We start from the raw sequence: 17,703 nt of genomic DNA, 5'->3' as shown, positions 1-17,703 counted from the left end.
TTCTTGAAGAGGGAGTTCGAAGTTAGTGACCACGAATGGCGACTAAACATAAAATGGTGCAGCGAATTCTAACTTACATAGAACAATGCATGAACTGAATAGCAAATACATATTCATTTCCTCACAGTGTGAGGCTAAACTGCATACATGACAAACTTGATGATCTTATGGCACTTGATGGGGTTACTAGAACCCATATCAATGGACTTCTTTTATCTGCTGCAGAACAACTAAAATCAAAGTCACATTTTTTTGGGTAAGCGTATAATTTACAAAACCTGCCTCTTCAACTGAACCTCCACACCAAGATGGATCAGCAGCCCCCCTCATCACCTTGAGACCCTCATGGGTGATTAGCCGCTCTATACAAACTCCTGATTGATTGATTGACTGATTGAACCTACATGTAATATGTTTTGTCACAGAGAGATATTTCAAGGGTTAATTTGTTGTATATAGGAGATCTGGGCTGACAGAGAGTCTTTCTTGGATCTAGTGAGGGGGGAAGGGATTATAATTCTAGGCCTTTGCGATATGGAAGTAGCTAGCCTATTTCTAGCATGGAGTTATACTCTTATGTTCAATTTTCATGCGAGATACTGTAAAGTTTTGTTTTGAGAAACCTTGCATAATTTCGCACAATTTTCAAGAATTGTTAAAAAATTCTGCAAAAGTAAATTCACAGTTTCACACAGGGCTAATTAAACACTGTAAAACTCAACACGATTGAGTAAGGGGCCAGGTGATGAATTCAGGAGTGACATTTTGCAACCTTCTAAAATATGCCCCTAGTTGCATTGGGCTAACAAGAGATGGTTTATGCCGCAAATGGGGGGGGGGGGGGGAATGTTTATGTTTCTTTGCATAACTAAAAATAAAGTTAAAAAAGAAAACAAGAGATGGTTTAGGGAGGCAGGTGCAGAGAGGGTGAGGGGCAGGGCAGTACTGGACACCTCAGTACAAGTGTTGTAATTGCAGGGTAGGTCTTAAAATGGATGAGACAGTAACCCTCTGGTAAGAAGTAGTAATGTATTCATTACATTTTAGACTCTTTTTGTTATAAACCATCTATTATTGACATTTATTTGACAACATGTCAGTGCACACCCACCTTCCTTACCCTGCTCGTCACCGGCCTCCCCCACCTCAACCCAAGAAGTTCATGTATTAGTTCCCAGTGCTGTAATGCCTCCCAGTCCATAGTAGTCCCACCATTTCCCCCATTTGCTTCTGTGGGCATCCTCGTGCTCTGAACAGAGCCTTCTCCATTTTGGAGCACCAATACATTGATCTCCTCCATTCCGCAATCGAAGGCAGGGACAGGGAGCGCCATTTCTGTGCTATATCGTGCTTGGCCAGGGCCGAGGCAATGCCAACCAACGTCCGATCACCCCTACTTCACATGTAGAAAGTTCAATTGGATAAGGTGCAGTCTGGCCGCTATAACAGTTTCCTTGTGAGCCATAAGTGCATTCCGCCAGTCTGCTCCATCAATCTCCCCAATCCAAACCTCCCATTTCAGGTTCAGGAGTCCAACTGGATCTGGGGCATTATAAACTAATGAGCAATATATTTGAGAAACACATTTGCTGCGGATGCTGTCCATCAGTCGGTGGGCCTCCAACAGGTTGTACTTAGGGAGACCTGTATGGTCCAAACAGCAAGTGTTCAGTGCATGGCGGATCTGAAGGTATCTGTGGAATTGTGTGTGGCTAAACTGGAAGAGGTAGAAAAAAAAACTTCCCCTTGGAACCATAACTATTACTTAATAAATAAGCCAGTTACTTAATTTGCCCAACTCAATCATACTTTCTTCAGATCCAATTCTAGAAACAAAAATGCCACTAAAGACGAAATTCCACATCTAAGGATTTAAATTAATTAAAAATATCTCACAATATTTCCTTTCTACATAAAACATCATCTATGAATACATTTTTTTAAAATACATTTTTTATCGAAGTCCAAAAAATGACAATACATTAAGTCCATTAAAACCAATACATCCATCAAAAGAAATTCACTTTAGGCAAACATAAAATTTCCACAAGTTTCTATATAATACACAAAGCACTAAGAGGTCAGGGACAAATACACACAAAACAAGCAAAAAGTAGTTTTTAACCACATACTTAAGGTAAAACCCCCTCCTAATCTTTGTCAAAATACATAGCCCATATTTTTCCAAACTTCCTAAGACCCCCACACGTAGTGCATAAGTGTGTTCACTTTTTCTAACTGCTTTCATTTTATGGATCCATTCCAGGACGGAAGGGATGGCATTGGTGCGCCACCTTTGCAATAAAAGTGATCTAGCTACTGCCTTTGCAATATATAAACATTTAACAAAATGGTCAGAAAGGAAAAGGTCAGGATCAAAACCAATAAAAATTAACAAATCACTCACTGCTAATTGAATACCACATTCGATTTCCAAATGGCAAAAGATGTCCTCCCAGAACATCTGATTCCTAGGGCATAGTAACACTATATGCAACCAATTGGCTAAAGGATAATTAATGCAGCAAAAGCAGTGTGGTGAATGATTGGCATACATTTTTGAAAGAGAAAGAGGGGTTCGGTAAAGTTGCCATTTGCTAAAGAAAAGCATCCTACACCAATTCGCACCTCTGAGCGTGCTGGAGTTAAGATTATTGATAGTAGACCACAAGTTGGTCTTCACAATCCATCCATTCTTTGATAGCCTTCTGCCCAAGATCTAGGGCCCTAACTAAGGCTAAGCACTTTGTCAGTACTCCAGGTTTCCTGCCAGATGCATCTTCTAAAAGTTTGTTGGCTAGCTGATGTAGTTCACTAATTTGAGAAACATCTAGCAGAAATGGTAGTGCCCATCTGGTGTGGAGAATGCTGACCTCTCTTTGGCCCCATCAGTCAAGGCAATCTGCCAGTACCCAGACGTCAAATCAAACGTGCTGAGGTACTGTGCAGCCCCTAACCGATCAATGAGCTCATCAGTTCTGGGGATGGGGTGCGCATCAGTCCTGGTGACTGAATTGAGCCCTCGGTAGTCCACACAGAACCTGAGTTCAGGTGAGGAATCAGGCGTGGCAGCCTTTGGGACCAAAACCAGTGGGCTGACCCAAGGACTGTTTGAGGGCTCAATCACCCCTAAAGCAAACATCTTGGAGACTTCCTCCTTGATGTAAGCCCTGACCTTGTCAGTCACTCTGTAAGCCTTGTGCTTCACAGGAGGACTGTCCCCAGTGTCCACATCATGGACGCACCACTCATTGACACCAGGAACCAAGGAAAACGAATCAGAGAATTGTCCCAACAATTGGCGACAATCTTGCTGCTGATCAGGGGTCAGTATGGCAGAGAGGCAGACACCATTCACTGACCCTTCTTGCTCTGTTACAGACAAGAGGTCAGGAAGAGGCTCGGTATCCTCTTCCATTCCATTATCTGTCGCTAGGAGCATGCCCACTTCGGACCTTTCTAGGTGGGGCTTTAGGCGGTTAACATGTAGGACCCGCAAAGGGTTCCTTGGAGACCGTAAGTTCACTAGGTAGGTGACATCACTCTTGCGCTCCACCACCTCAAATGGACCGGTACACCTGTCCTGGAGCGTACAAGGCTCTACAGGGACCATGACCCAAACTTTCTCTCCAGGCTGAAGCTCAATCAGAGTGGCATTCTGATCATACCACCGGTTCATCTCTTTCTGGCTGGCTTCCAGATTCGCCTGAGCGTGATCTCTGAATTGCAGAGTCTGGTTCCTGAAGGCCGGAATGTAACTGTATATCCTGGGGAGGTTTCCTGGGAGATTGCTCCCAGCCTTACTTGACCAGACTCAAAGGTCCTCTTACCGGGTATCCATACAACAGTTCAAAGGGGCTGAACCCTAGGGACTTTTGTGGCACCTCACGGTAAGCAAACAGAAGGCATGGCAAGAGTACGTCCCACTTACGCCTCATTGGTTCCTCAAGACCCATGATCGTGCCTTTAAGGGTCCGGTTGAATCTTTCAACCAGCCCATTACCTTGTGGGTGGTAAGGAGTGGTGAACTTATAGGTAACACCACACTCCTTCCACAGAGACTTCATATAACTGGAAATGAAGTTTGTACCTCGGTCGGACACCACCTCTCTGGGGAACCCCACACGAGAGAAAATCCCTATCAGTGCATGTCCCACCACAGGGGCTGTCACTGTCCTGAGCGGGATGGCTTCCGGGTACCGGGTAGCATGTTCCACCAAGACCAGGATAAACCTGTTGCCAATGGCTGTCTTGGGGTCCAGTGGCCCCACAAATGTCAATGCCCACCCGTTCAAAGGGGGTACTGACTACAGGGAAAGGTTTTCCCCCTTGCCTGGCAAGTTTGACAGGTCCTACAACGAGTATATGAACTCTTCCGTATCTGGGGCCAATAAAAGTGGGAGACAAGTCTTTTAAAGGTCTTGTTCTGCCCCAGATGTCCAGCTAAAGGTACGTCATGAGCCATCCCCAGTAGGAAGGCTCTGAAGCACTGGGGTACCACCAGCACACTGGCTTACCCAGGCTCAGAACCTTAGGCTCGCTATACAGGATGCCGTTCTTCCAGTAGATCCAATGTGATCCAGACTGATCACCTGCTGTCTGGTTTATGGCCTGTTGCCTCAAACCCTCAAGAGAAGGGCACTTGTTCTGCTCTGCACAACATTCCTCCCTGGAGGGCCACCTTCTTGTTTCCAATGGGTCAGCTCAGGTAGATTCCCCAGTTCAGAAACTTGGTCCCCTGTAGGTTCCAGGGCATTCCCCTCAAGGTCTTCCTCCTCCCGGACCGTGGGAACAACGGGGGCTGGTTTCCCGTGCCCCCTACCTCTTCTCTTTAAGGCAGGTTCCAGGCCATACTTTCAGGCTCCAGGATCTCTTGAACACCCTTGGCTGCCATAGAACGAGTGGTCATACTTCTATGAAAGCTAAAATGAAAGTTTTCTTTTTTTTTAAACAATATCATTATTAGCCAATATGAACCAAATAACTCCGGATTCCTTGTGCAGTAATCATACAATTACGTTTTTTTGCGAGATCGCCCAATTCTGACCACAGGAGAGCAGCAGAGAGCAGCAAGCCATCGACGAGGATGAAAGTGCGTGGAAAAGGGCGAGGCGAGATGCGGAGGAGCACCAGCGGTTCTGTGGTGCGTTCTGTGGTGGTAAACCGTAGAGCCATAGAGCCATAACGCCAGCGCTAGCGAGGAGGAAGGTCCCTGCGGTTTGTGGAGGGTCTGGGTGCCACAGAGTTGTAGAGCCTAGACCCAGCGCCGGAGAATTGAAAACGGCTGTGTGCAGCTCTGTGCACCGCTGATTTGAGTACCGCAGGAGTAAAGCGCTGGAGATTGGAGCTTGGAGCCGGAGATGAGAAGCGGCTCTGAGCGGCTTCTGTGTACCGCGTCTTTTGAGTACCGTGGCTTTGAACACCGCGGGGGGAGCAGTAATCCCAGTGGTCCTGAACACCGTGATGAGACCCAGTGAGACCCTGTGAGACCCTGCAAAAGAACCGTGAGTGAGGCGGGGAGCAGCAGAGGGAGCCAAAGAGAAATTGAACGCCGAAACGCCATTTCTCCAAAAGCCGGAGAGCAGGCTGCCGTCTCGCCGTCCTGCAGCTTGCCATCCTTATCCCATCGCTACCCTGTTGTGGTTGTGCCCGCAAAGCAGGGGTGCAAGTAGTACTCAGGGGAGAAGCAGCGCAGCGGAACGGCAGGAGCAGCAGGAGCAGGAGCGAGAGCACCGGGGCCATCCAGCGGCCAGCCTGACCACAGCCATCAGCCGAGAGTCCACCGTCAGCTCCCGTTGCTGATACGCTGGAGGTGGGCGTGAGCACTGAAGCTCCACGGCGGAAGGGGAGACCGCTTGCCTGTCTAGCCTGTCCAGCCTAGCTAGTCCTGTTTAGCTCGCCTTGCCCCTGGGCGGTTCGGCCCCTGAAAACTTCCTAGGGGGGCCCTAAAGCTGACCCAGGACCCCAAGGCTGGAAGAAGAGGAAGGCGAGACAGAGAGCACCGGAGCATCGGAGCAACGCTGAAGTCGGAATCGGAGGACAAGAGGACAAGAGGACCCACCCACTTAGCCACCCCATTCATCGGTGTGCCAAAAAACAGAGGCAGCCAGACAGCAAGCACCTGCCGGGGACAGCGCGCGGGGGGGGGGTACTCGCAGTAGAGCACGCATGCAGAGTGAGATCAAGATCAAGACTAAGAGCAAGAGTTTTACTCCCCAAAGGTCGTGCTGAATGGAGAAGTGGCTGACAGCCCTAACCGGGGGATAATGAGGTCAGGAAGAACTCGGCGACCGTTGGAAAACAAAAAACCCCCCAAAAATTCAAAAAAGTCAAACGTAGTAGACACATCCTTGGGGGCTCAAGCCGGCCAAAGGGAGAGGTTGGTCTCAGCGCCCACCCCCGAAACGACATCAAAACTCGCAAGGAAGTCGGGGGTCCTAAAATTCTTTTATTTAAAAGATCCAATTGCAGTGATCTACACGCCAACAGCTGAAGCCAGCAACTTACCAAACCCAATTTCCCCAATAAATGCTCTATCCTCTCTGGACAAAATCAAGCCAAGCATGAGCGACGGGCTAAAGCCCTGCACACAATCTAAGGGTCCCACACCCAAGTGAAGTACACTGACTATAACCGCACAAGTGCACCATCTAAACCCCCACGCAGGGGAAACCGACCACACAGACACTCGAAAGCCCACCTTGGCGGATGCCACCATAAAGGACTGCAGCCGGAAAACTCCTGACAGCTCAACACCTACCGATGTGGAGGAAGTAAACAATCCTAAAGGTCCTACAAGACCCAATGATGGTCCAATAAGCCTTGGCAACCTATACGCAGAATCTCCGTGCGATAGTGACCCATGGCACAAACCATTGTTTTTGTCAAACGACTTCGAACTGGAAGAACTGACGGAAAGAATATCAATGTACCTAGAAACTCAAGGAAGAGCATTACGATCTGAGCCAAGTCCGAAAAATCTACACACAAGTCTAGGTCTGGCAATGTCTACTCCTCGAGGGCCAGTAGCAAAAAGAATCCATCAAAACCTTACTATAAATGACAGTAACATCTTGACAATAAACGATCCTTACGTAAATCAAACTGCACCAATAACCATCTCATCGGGCAGCTCGATGGACATTGATACCAAAGCTCCAAACAAGACTCAAGGAGATCAGTCATCCAATTGGAGTAAGACCTTACTAAGCTCTTTAGATCAAGCCATAAAAGTTTTGAACTTTCAATCAAACAAAATGGAGGTGCAAATTGACCTCATCACCCTAGTGGCAGGCCACATTGCAGGCTTAAACTTAAAAATGGACGCTCTTACCTCCCTTTTAAAAAATCAGGGGAAATTAGAGGCCCAAACAGGCACTAACAAACAACAGCTGTGTTGTGGCTGTGGCTCAATAATTGAAAAATTAGCAAGCTTGCCGGCCATTCTAATGGACATCTTACGGGAGGTAAGACACCCTCACAATCCAGCTGAAAAAACCACAAATCTTACACCGGAAAAATCATACACCTCTAACAGGTCTATCATAAAGGAGCACCTAACCAGTAACTACCTAAAGGATTCAGAACATTTCCCGAGGGAAGAGGGGCTAGAAAGACCAGCACAAGACCAGGAAACATCATCACCCCCCCAAATATCAGTTGAAGCAGAATAAATTGCTGTTAAAGCGGAAAAAATAGCAACTAAGAGACAAAAGAAAAAGGCCAGGAAATCCAGATTAAAGTACAAGCAGCAACAAACTACAGACCCAGGCAAGCTGTTTCCGATCTTCAACGCAAACTCCGCTCAGGACTCCAACTTCAATTCTCCTATCATGCCGCAAGAGGGCAAGGAGGGCCCAATTCAGCCGCCAGTAAAACGAGAGTCCCAAACTCCCTTAAGGGAGGACAACTCAAGGCAAAAAGCGACAATAACATCTGTCAACCAAACCATCACAATGAACCTGGGACCAGCGAAAGTTGCCAGTGGCCCTAAGGACAAAACACCAGTACCAAAGAGCGTCCAGATTCTCAGGGAAGGAATTCCTATTTTTACCTGGATTGCCGAAAAGGGAGGACCAGAGCAAATAAGGACCAGAGAAAACACGGGAGCTCAGATAGAGGGACAATGTCCGTCAAAACTGGCCAACTTTAACAGTCCGAACCCCACAGAATACAGCCCAGCTGCCTGATACCGGTATCCCGGTATCCCTCCCAAAAAATAAGTCAGGAGGAAACCCAGGACCACAGTTAAAAACTGTATCCACCCGCATGCGTGTAACCATTTCGGAAAATGAGCGGACCTGTGCCTTATTACAAGCTCGGCAAAACTTTTTCTTAAAGGAGCAACATAAACCAGGTCTAAACCAAAGTCCAACTAATCAGACGACGTCAGTAAACACGGACCGGGACCGAGACCCTCTCTCCACAACCCCCAAATTTAATGAATTTACGAAGCTTTAACAGTCTAAAGATTCCAACGACCATCTGGAAACTATACACCACATCCTAACATTCATCCCGGAATACCCATCAGAGGGGCCTCAGGACTTCATAAACCGAGGCAACCTTCTAAAACTGTTCCAGGAAATAGAGGAGCTAAACGAGATAACATCAGAGGACCTTCTGACAGTCGAATTTAAAAAAATCCCCCATCACACAGAGTCGGAAGTCACCATCACAACATGGGCCTCAATAGCCATCGCCGAAAAGATATTCGCCACAAAAGATCACTTTGAAACATGGGGCATCTCGCTTGTACGAAACACACGCCCAAGATATCCATTTCCGTTACAAATAAACATCCACAACGAATCAAAGGGCAACGGAAAAAAACGTCCTCCATTCTCATGTCTATTAGGAGCACGTGCTACCTCTCCAGCCGCTGCAAGCTTAGCGGACGGGGAAATCGAGACAGTCACCAAGCAACCAACCAGGCAACACGGACGGGATATAACAGACTGGTCCTGGGTCCCCACGTTCGGGTGTAAAAAGGGACCCTAACACAAAGAAACATTCCTCATCGTCTCCATGTAGGATGGAGGAAATGCAGAGTGCCAAAACAACCTCAACAAAGATCTCAGTATGCGCATGGAACGTACACGGATTCCAAGAAATGGAGCTGAACCATGATACACAATCCTTTTTTTCCAACCAAGATATAATCCTGATTCAGGAGTCATGGAAACTAGCACCAAGCGTAACACGGGGCTTTAAGACCCATCACATCCCGGCAGAAATACATTCAAACTTTGGGCACCCCCGGGGAGGTATATCAACTCATATAACTCAAAAATTTAACTGGTTATCAGAAGCACTGGATGTAGGCCTCAATTGGGTACAAGCGACCAGAATCACTGAATTCACGTCAATTGGGCCTAAACAGGTGCAAATCATAACCCTCAATGTCTATATCCACCCGGACCGGAAGTTACAACAAGAAAAACAAATTAGCCTGACGTCGTTGATTAAAATGATGCAAAAAACTTATCTAGGATGTCCACTATTAATTGCAGGGGACTTCAACAGCGATCTAATTGGTAAACATAGGGCAAAAGGAACCATGCGACAGCCCAAAGGAGGCTCCAGGTTAGCCCTTGATCTAAGAGACCTGGGTCTGGCGATCCTGAACGGCAACACGTTGGGGGATAGGCCGGCAGGTATTACGTACCTGAGTGGAAGGGTCCACTCAATTATAGATTACTCAATAGTAAGTGATGACTTAATTCCGGGCATTGAGACCTTTAAAATTGTCCAACGGCCAGAAATTGACCACTTCCCCCAAATAACTTCCCTAAACTCTGCGCCCAACGTGGCACCGAAAATATCAAGTTTACTACACCAAGCCTCTAAATTCAATTTAAAGAAACTAAAATGGCGAGGAGAAACGCTGGAAAAAATCCAGCTCGCCGCAACAGCTCGAAAACTCGAGTTAGGGCTGCAAAAAAAGGAGGACCTGGTAAAAAATTGGGAGCAGTTGGTCCTGGACCTTCTTCACAAATTTCCAGCAACTCCAGGTGTACAGAGTAAGTCTACCCTTAAAAAGGAGCCCTGGTTTTCGAACGAATTAAGAACAAAAAGAAGGAGGGTAGCGAAGGAGGTCCGACTTTTAGCTCGGCAAAAAAAACTGGGTTTACAAACAAATAAGGGGGACCTGATAGAAGCCAGAAACGCCTATAGGAAGTCACTAAACATCGCAAAATCTGCCTATAAGGAGAAGCTATGGCATAAACTACTAAGTGCAGGAAAAGACCCCTACAGTCGAGAATTTTGGGATATCATTAACGACCTAAATAAAGGACCACAACTCTACCAGGAAGCGGGGGTAGGAGCAGACTCTTGGTCCCAACATGTGCAATCCCTCTACAGCATAACAACAGCAGGCCTCCCGAACAATACACGGGTAACAAATCCAGTAGAGAATGGCCAGTTGGGAACTTACAATATAGGTATAGTAGGACCGGGGTTAATGGACAGCTCAAAAGAGGAGAAGACAGTCCCAGACCTAACCTCCAGAGGGGAACTCCGTAAAATCATCACAAGGCTAAAGGCCGAGGAGCACCAGGCCTGAACGGGCTGCCCAACGCCATCTTTAAACACGACCCGGAATTCTGGGCAGAAATCCTAACGCCACTTTTTAATCATATCTATCAAGACACACAGGTACCTGCATCTTGGAAGGGCAATGTGATTCATCCAATATTCAAACATGGCGACCATGGCAACCCAACTAACTACAGACTTATATCGCTGATAGACGTTGAAGCAAAGCTTTACGCCTCTTGTATTCTCCTAAAGCTGCAAGACTGGATTGAAGAATCTCACAGAATCCCCTGGTTTCAGACAGGCTTTAGGCGGAATATGGGGACAATTACCAACTTAACTTGCCTGTCGCTATTAATGGACAGAACAGCAGCAAAGGGCGAACAATTGTATGCCTGTTTTGTAGATATTAAATCTGCCTTCGACAGAGTTAACAGAGAGCGTCTATGGGGTAAATTGCTGCATTGAGGGACGCCAACAAAACTAATACAGGCAATAAAAGTTTTACACGAAGACACATGGGCAAAGGTTAAATTGGGAAACGGAGCTTACACAACGAGGAACATACCAACACACCAGGGCCTAAAACAAGGCTGCGTTTTAGCGCCCACCCTCTTTAACCTTTATCTTTCTGACTTCGCAACAGTGCTGGATACAGATGAAGTGCACCCACCTTCATTGGCAAACTTGCGAATTCCCTTCTGCAATACGCAGATGACATAGTCCTGCTGAGCAAAACCCCAGTTGGTCTACAAAGAGCCTTAAATATACTATCAACGTACTTAATACAAGAAGGTCTGGATCTAAACAAAGAAAAAACCAAAGTCGTCCGTCTAGTAGACCCAAAAAAACTTAGATACACATGGACGTACAACGGGTCGAAGGTGAACGAACAAGGTTCGTATAAATACCTTGGAGTTATAATTTCCCAGGGAGCAAAACAAACGGTCTCGTCACCTGGTGTAGCAAGGAAATAGACCTACTAATTGAGGTCCAAACCAAAATCTATAAAGCAGTTTTTAACCTTCCAAAGTGTGCCTCAGCCCCGCAAGTTAGGCTGGAATTCGGTCTGCAAAACCAGAAATACAGGAGCATGAGCGGCTTCGTAAAACTGTGTCACAAGTTAAGATCAGCAGATCCGGATTCAATGGATTGGTTAAACTGGAAAGCAATAAAAAATCAAGGAGTGAAGGGAACCCTGTGTCCTTGGGGAAAACATCTGAAAATCTGTGTAAAAGAGCTGGGGTTGGAAGAAACATGGGAGTCCGTGACGGACAAAGCAACCTTAAGTAGATTAGCCAACAAGGCAGCAAAGAAGAAATCTTTTCAAGATGACAAAGCGCCACTTCTCAAACGGCGACATGGTTGGACCATAATCAACTCCTTTAAAGCTGGACTACTGCATGCATACTTATCCTCTCATTTCAATGTGCACTTAAAAAGAGCCTTCACAGACTATAGGCTGGGTATGCACATTTCGAAGGATCTAGCACCATCCTGGAAAGGCAACTATCAGACGGAGAGTTGTAGACTATGTGGATACAAAACAGAATCACTAGCTCACTTTCTGTGTGTTTGTCCGGCTCTCCTAGCACAACGTCGTCGACTCTTAAAACAGATCTGCAACGAGTTAAAAATCCGCACCTGCAGGCAAACGGTAACTTGTTGGCTGGGAGGGAGTTCAATTATCTTGGCTTGCCGGGGAATACCATTCTTGGCAGAAGTGAAAAAATGCCTGAGTCTTGTGGAACAAGGACAGGGCTAATGAAGCGGGTCACCAACGCTGCCTCGATCCTAATGACTGGTAAACCCTGCATAACTCATGTATTAACATTTTGACCCTAAAGCCTGCGGGAGAATCCCCGGATGAAATTTTTAAACTGTATTACATCTTTTTAACAAAGGAGTAGTCTAATCTTTTAGCAAGCGTTTTGTCTTTTGTATTATAAAATTTATGTGAAAATTGTAATGATTTTAATTAATTATGCAATAAATCTTTTTGACTTTTGAGTGGTCATACACGCCCACTCAGGCAGACCCAGCATCTCTAAATGAGCCTTCTTCTCCACCTTATCCCAAGGGGAGCTTCCAAATCATTGCCTAAAAGGCAGTCAAGAGGCATGGCTGGCCTCACAGCTACTTGAAGAGTACCAGAGACCCCCCCCCACACTCAAAGGGAACTTGAGTCACTTTGCAATGGCTCTCTGTGTTGTCAGCGGCAACAACTGGGAAAAGTGCTTTGGGGACCACCTGCTCTTCAGACACCAAGTGACACTTGACAGGTGTCACACTGGCTCTGGTGTCTCTAAGAGCCTCCACGCTATGGCCATTCATGGTCATCCAATGCCTGCACTTTTTAGTGTTATCAGGCAGCTGAGTTTTTAGGACCATCTCAAAGTCTCCTAATGAGACAAGGGGCATTTCTGCGGAACCCCACCCACCTTGGGCACCCATCTCTTCCCCACCCAGGGCTACACGGGCCATCTGACGAGGTGGTACATACTGACCCTTTTGGGGACACTGGGGATCATACCAACGGTGTCCCACCAGCTTACACTGAAAGCAGGTAACAGGCCCCCTATGAACAGGTTTACCTGTCAGGGATCCTGACTTTTTATCAGGGGGAGGCTGTGAACCCTTACCTTGGTTCCCTTGGGAATTACTTTGGGCCCTTTCTGGAACTTCCTCTGTTTACCCTTCTCCCCCCCCCCCACTCTTCTGCTGGGGACCCTTCCCACCTTTGGCGGAGTCTACCACATGACCCTTGTGGACCCTGGTACTGACACAGCGGTCCGCCTCCTTAGCCAGCTTCCTAGGGTTAGTCAACTTGCTATCAATAAGGTGCTGACGTAGCTCTGGAAAACAATTACCAGACAAGTGCTCCCTTGCAACAAAATCATAGAGTGCTTGAACATTATCCACTTTGCTACCCCTCACCCAACCATCCATAGCTCTGCAAAAGTAAGATACATATTCTACCCAAGTGGTTCCCTCCAGCTTTTTACAATTCCTGAACCTCTGTCTATAGAGTTCTGGAGTCCAATCATATCTTGTCATCAGGGCTTCCTTCATGTGGGCATAAGACATCCTATTCTCACTGGGTAGGTCTAACAAAGTATCCCTCCCCACACTCATAAAGCGGCCCCACAACCTCGCTCCCCAATCCTTCAAAGGGACCCGGTCGGCCAACATTACTATTTCATAGGCTGCAAACCACTGCCCAATATCTTCATGCTGATGGAAATCTTTTATGACATCCTTGGGAATATATTCCCTGCCTTCTGAAGGCACAGATGGTGCGCTGCCACCATAGGGATTGATCTCTAAGCCCTCGGCCTTGATCTCTAACTCCCTCAACATCCTCTCATGTTCCATTCCCACTCTCTCTCTCCAAGGACAATCTGTTATTCTCTGCTTCCCTTTGACTCTCCATCTTAAGCTTAGCCATCTCCAGCGTGTGTGCCCTATTTCTCTCCCTGTCTTCCAACTCTCTGGGGGACGGGTCTTTGGAAGAGATACTGCTGACAGGGGGGGGCGGTACCCCTCCCCTGGCTGGAAACACTGGCCTATCCAGTTGCCCATCTGCATCCCCCACTGGCTCCACCACAAGATCAGGGGTATTTCTTGCTTCTACCCAGGCCCTCAGTGCCTTTTGGTGGTCATCCTTTTTAGAAATGCCTGGTGTAGCAACTTTCAATTTCTTGCAGAGATACTTGAGCTATTTCAAAGTGTTGGTTTCCAAACTCTCTTCCTCAAAATCAAGATCCATAGATGCAAGAGATGCTGGTCTACTCATGGTAGTAAGAATTGGGAGTTTTCAGGAAAAAATAATAGTCCAAGGAAAAAGATTCTACCAAAAAAAAGTATGTGGTCGCGTTTGGTCTGCACTCACAAGTAGTGTACACAATTACTGTATATGAAACACAAATTCAGGTCCAAATCCTCACCGCTGACCACCAATGTTAGATCTGGGGGTCTCTAGTTGGCAATGGTATTCACCTTTGTCCAAATAGGGACCCTTACTTCTAAGTCAGGATAAAGGGATTACACTCCTAAATAACCCCTGCTCACACCTTTGGTAGCTTGGCACAAGCAGACCGGCTTATCTCAGAGGCCGCATGTTCAGCATTTGTGGATATACACAGTAATACAGTGAAAACACTACAGATGGACACAACCCAGGTTTTATAATAATAAGTATTCTTTATATAGACTTAACACAAGACCACAAATGACAAAAATCCACAATACTCTACTTAAAGTTGACTTAAATATGGTAAAAGTTACTTAGTTCAAGTTGGTGATAAATGCGACAAAGTTCTCAACAAAGTACCTGGATGCGTAACGCAAAAGGAACCTAAGGTTCGCAAAAGGGGAGATGCGTCGGTTCCGTGATCAGGGGGAGATGATGCGTCGCGCCTCAATGCTTCCGCAGAGTAGGGGATGCGTTGTGATCCTTACCGGTGCGGGATGATGCGTAGATTCTCGGATTGCTGTCCGCTTGCAATGCGCAAGATGGCTCCTCGATGCGATGCGATACAAGAAGATGGCGCCCTTGATGCGACGATGCAACGATGATGCGTAGATGCCCTGGCAGCCTTGCGATGACTCTGTTCTTTGGAGCCACGACAGGCCTTGTGACACGCTTCTCCGGTGACGGGATGGCGACTATCTCGATGGCGTCACGCTTCTCCGGTGATGCTATAGCAGGCAGCTTTTGACAAAGACACGCTTTCTGGGAGATGCGGCTGCACGCTTCTCCGATGGTGCGACGATTTCGGATGCGGCTGCGACACGCTTCTTCTCGTTGCGCCGCGCTTCCAGCTCCCAGCGACACACAGGCTTCTGCAGTTAGAATTCCCAGCAAGGAAATTCAGGGCGGAGCTGGAGATGAAGTCTTTTGTCCCTGAGACTTCAGCAGGAGGCAAGCACAAATTCAAGCCCTTGGTGAATATTCTGTAGATGATTAAAGTCCTTAAAAAGTTCCTTCTCCTTTCCCTTGGCAATAAAGAAACCACTGCAGGACAACCCAGCAAACAGCACACTGGCAGAGGGGCAGTCCAAACTCCTGCAGCTTCCTTGGTTCTTCTCCTTGGCAAACAGTTTCTTATTCCTAGAAGTGATCTAAAGTTCTTGGGTCTGAGTCCCAATATTTATACCCCAAAATCCTTTGTTCTCTGAAGGCAGAGAGGCGTCTGCCTAGTCCAAACCAGATCCTGAGACTCTTTTTCCAGGATTCCTTCCCTCCTTTCACAGTGCAGGACAGAAACATCAGACGCCCAACAGGCGGTGGAGCCAGCATTGTGGATGGAAAGCACAGCCCTGGAGCACTTTGTTGACATGATTCCTTCTATTCTTTTCCAGTGCAGGGCAGCGATATCAGTTGCACCCCAGGAGGTGGAGCCAGCATTGTGGAGGGAAGGCCCATCCCTATTCAGGTCCCAGGTGCAACTCCTCCCTCCCATCTGGAGTTCTGGACTTTTTGGTTCCGTCCAGAGGTGTCAGGGATAACACCCGAAGACCCCGGAGTTCTACCTGTCTCGGTGCACAAATAAACAGAAACACGGGCTTCTCGATGGTGGCGTCAAAGACCAAAGGTTTATTACTGCAGGGACACAGAAGTCACAGAAACTACACACGGGCAGAATCTAGGAGCCTGTTCGATTTGTACAAAGAGGGTTGCTCCTTTTATACTAAAAATTGGGCTTGAGGCAAATTCTTTACATGTTAGTACATTCCCAAACCTTTGTGTCCTAAACAATAAATATTTGGCGTTGCACAGGAATCGTCAACAATATCTGATGTCAAAACATTACGAACGAGGGGTTCCCACTGTTCCATCATAATCCCATGTCAACTTTTCATTCAAGACCTGGACCGCCTCATCGTAAATTTCGTTACCTCCCCCTAATAAAGGCCCAGAAGGAAAGGAGCAGAGCCAGGTGCAGAAGATAGAAAGGCAGGATAAGAGATGTTTGTGGGTCGTAAATGGGCAAGGCTACCAGCTTCGGCTGCCTAATCATGATCAGGCCAACGAACACGAGAACCAGTATAGCAGGACTGGCCTCGGGCTGGGGAGGCAGCATCTGCTGTGTCATGCAGCCATGGCGTGTTCTGTTCTAAGGTGCACGTGTCACTAGCAAGGTGAATCTCCGGCTAAAGCTTACGTGTCCTTAGGTGAAAGGGGTCACTGCGTGTCCATTGTCTACGTGAGGGCAAGAAACACAAAATGGCTTCCGTGATCTAAGATGGATGCCATGGGTAGATCAGTATGTGTCTATAACAAGAGTGCTCTTGCTCGTAGCATAGCGAAAACACCAGGATATGCTAAATGGATCATTTGCGGTTCACTGATATCAAAATTATGTATTTACGACAATGTTGAAAACACGGGTTCAAATTGTCACGGAACCTCAGTCCCTCCTTTTGCCCTAACGTAGGCAATTACTCTATGTCCGAGTCTATCTCTATGCTCATCAGGTCAGGGACATGTTGTTGTATCATCATTCTTTCTCGCGCCTTTTCTCCAAACGCAGGTGGTTTTCTGAAACATGTTGCAGCACAGAGACTACACAAAGCGGGACCACACTGGATAATCAGGCAGCATGAGAATAGAAATACTAGGATGACACCAATGACCATCAGAACCTTCCATCCCCACGCTGATATCAGAGTCCAAAACCACTCCATGAAGGACCAGTTTCCCTTGTCTACGTGTATAGAGTCGGAAATCTTGTGTAGCTTAGAGATCGCCTCATAGACAGTTGGAGCGTTATTGGGAATAAAAACACAGCAGCTCGATTGGATCATTCTGCATACCCCACCTCGATTTGCAAGTATTACGTCTAGAACCATACGGTTCTGCATCGTCATGAGTCGATCCGCCTGAAGCTCAGCTGTCAAGTTGCTAAGGGCACCAGCAGTTTCGGTAATAGTAGATTCAACTACCCGTGTTAGCTGACGTAGATTTCTACTATTGGCCATAGGCCCCCAGAACGGAAGGAAACCTTTGAAGAAGTCTCCAGCTTCCTGACCAGCGGTATCTTCCTTGCTGAAAACACCTCTTGCTACTCTGGTCTTGTGATAGTCTGAGGAAGCAGTGTACGTTGGAGGCAACAGTCGAGCAATATAACATGAACCTGAAAAGTCAGCAGGCAGCCATGT

The sequence above is a fragment of the Lissotriton vulgaris genome, chromosome 9, assembly GCF_964263255.1.
Source record: "Lissotriton vulgaris chromosome 9, aLisVul1.2, whole genome shotgun sequence".
Classification (NCBI taxonomy): Eukaryota; Metazoa; Chordata; class Amphibia; order Caudata; family Salamandridae; genus Lissotriton; species Lissotriton vulgaris.
This window is presented reverse-complemented; position numbering follows the sequence as displayed.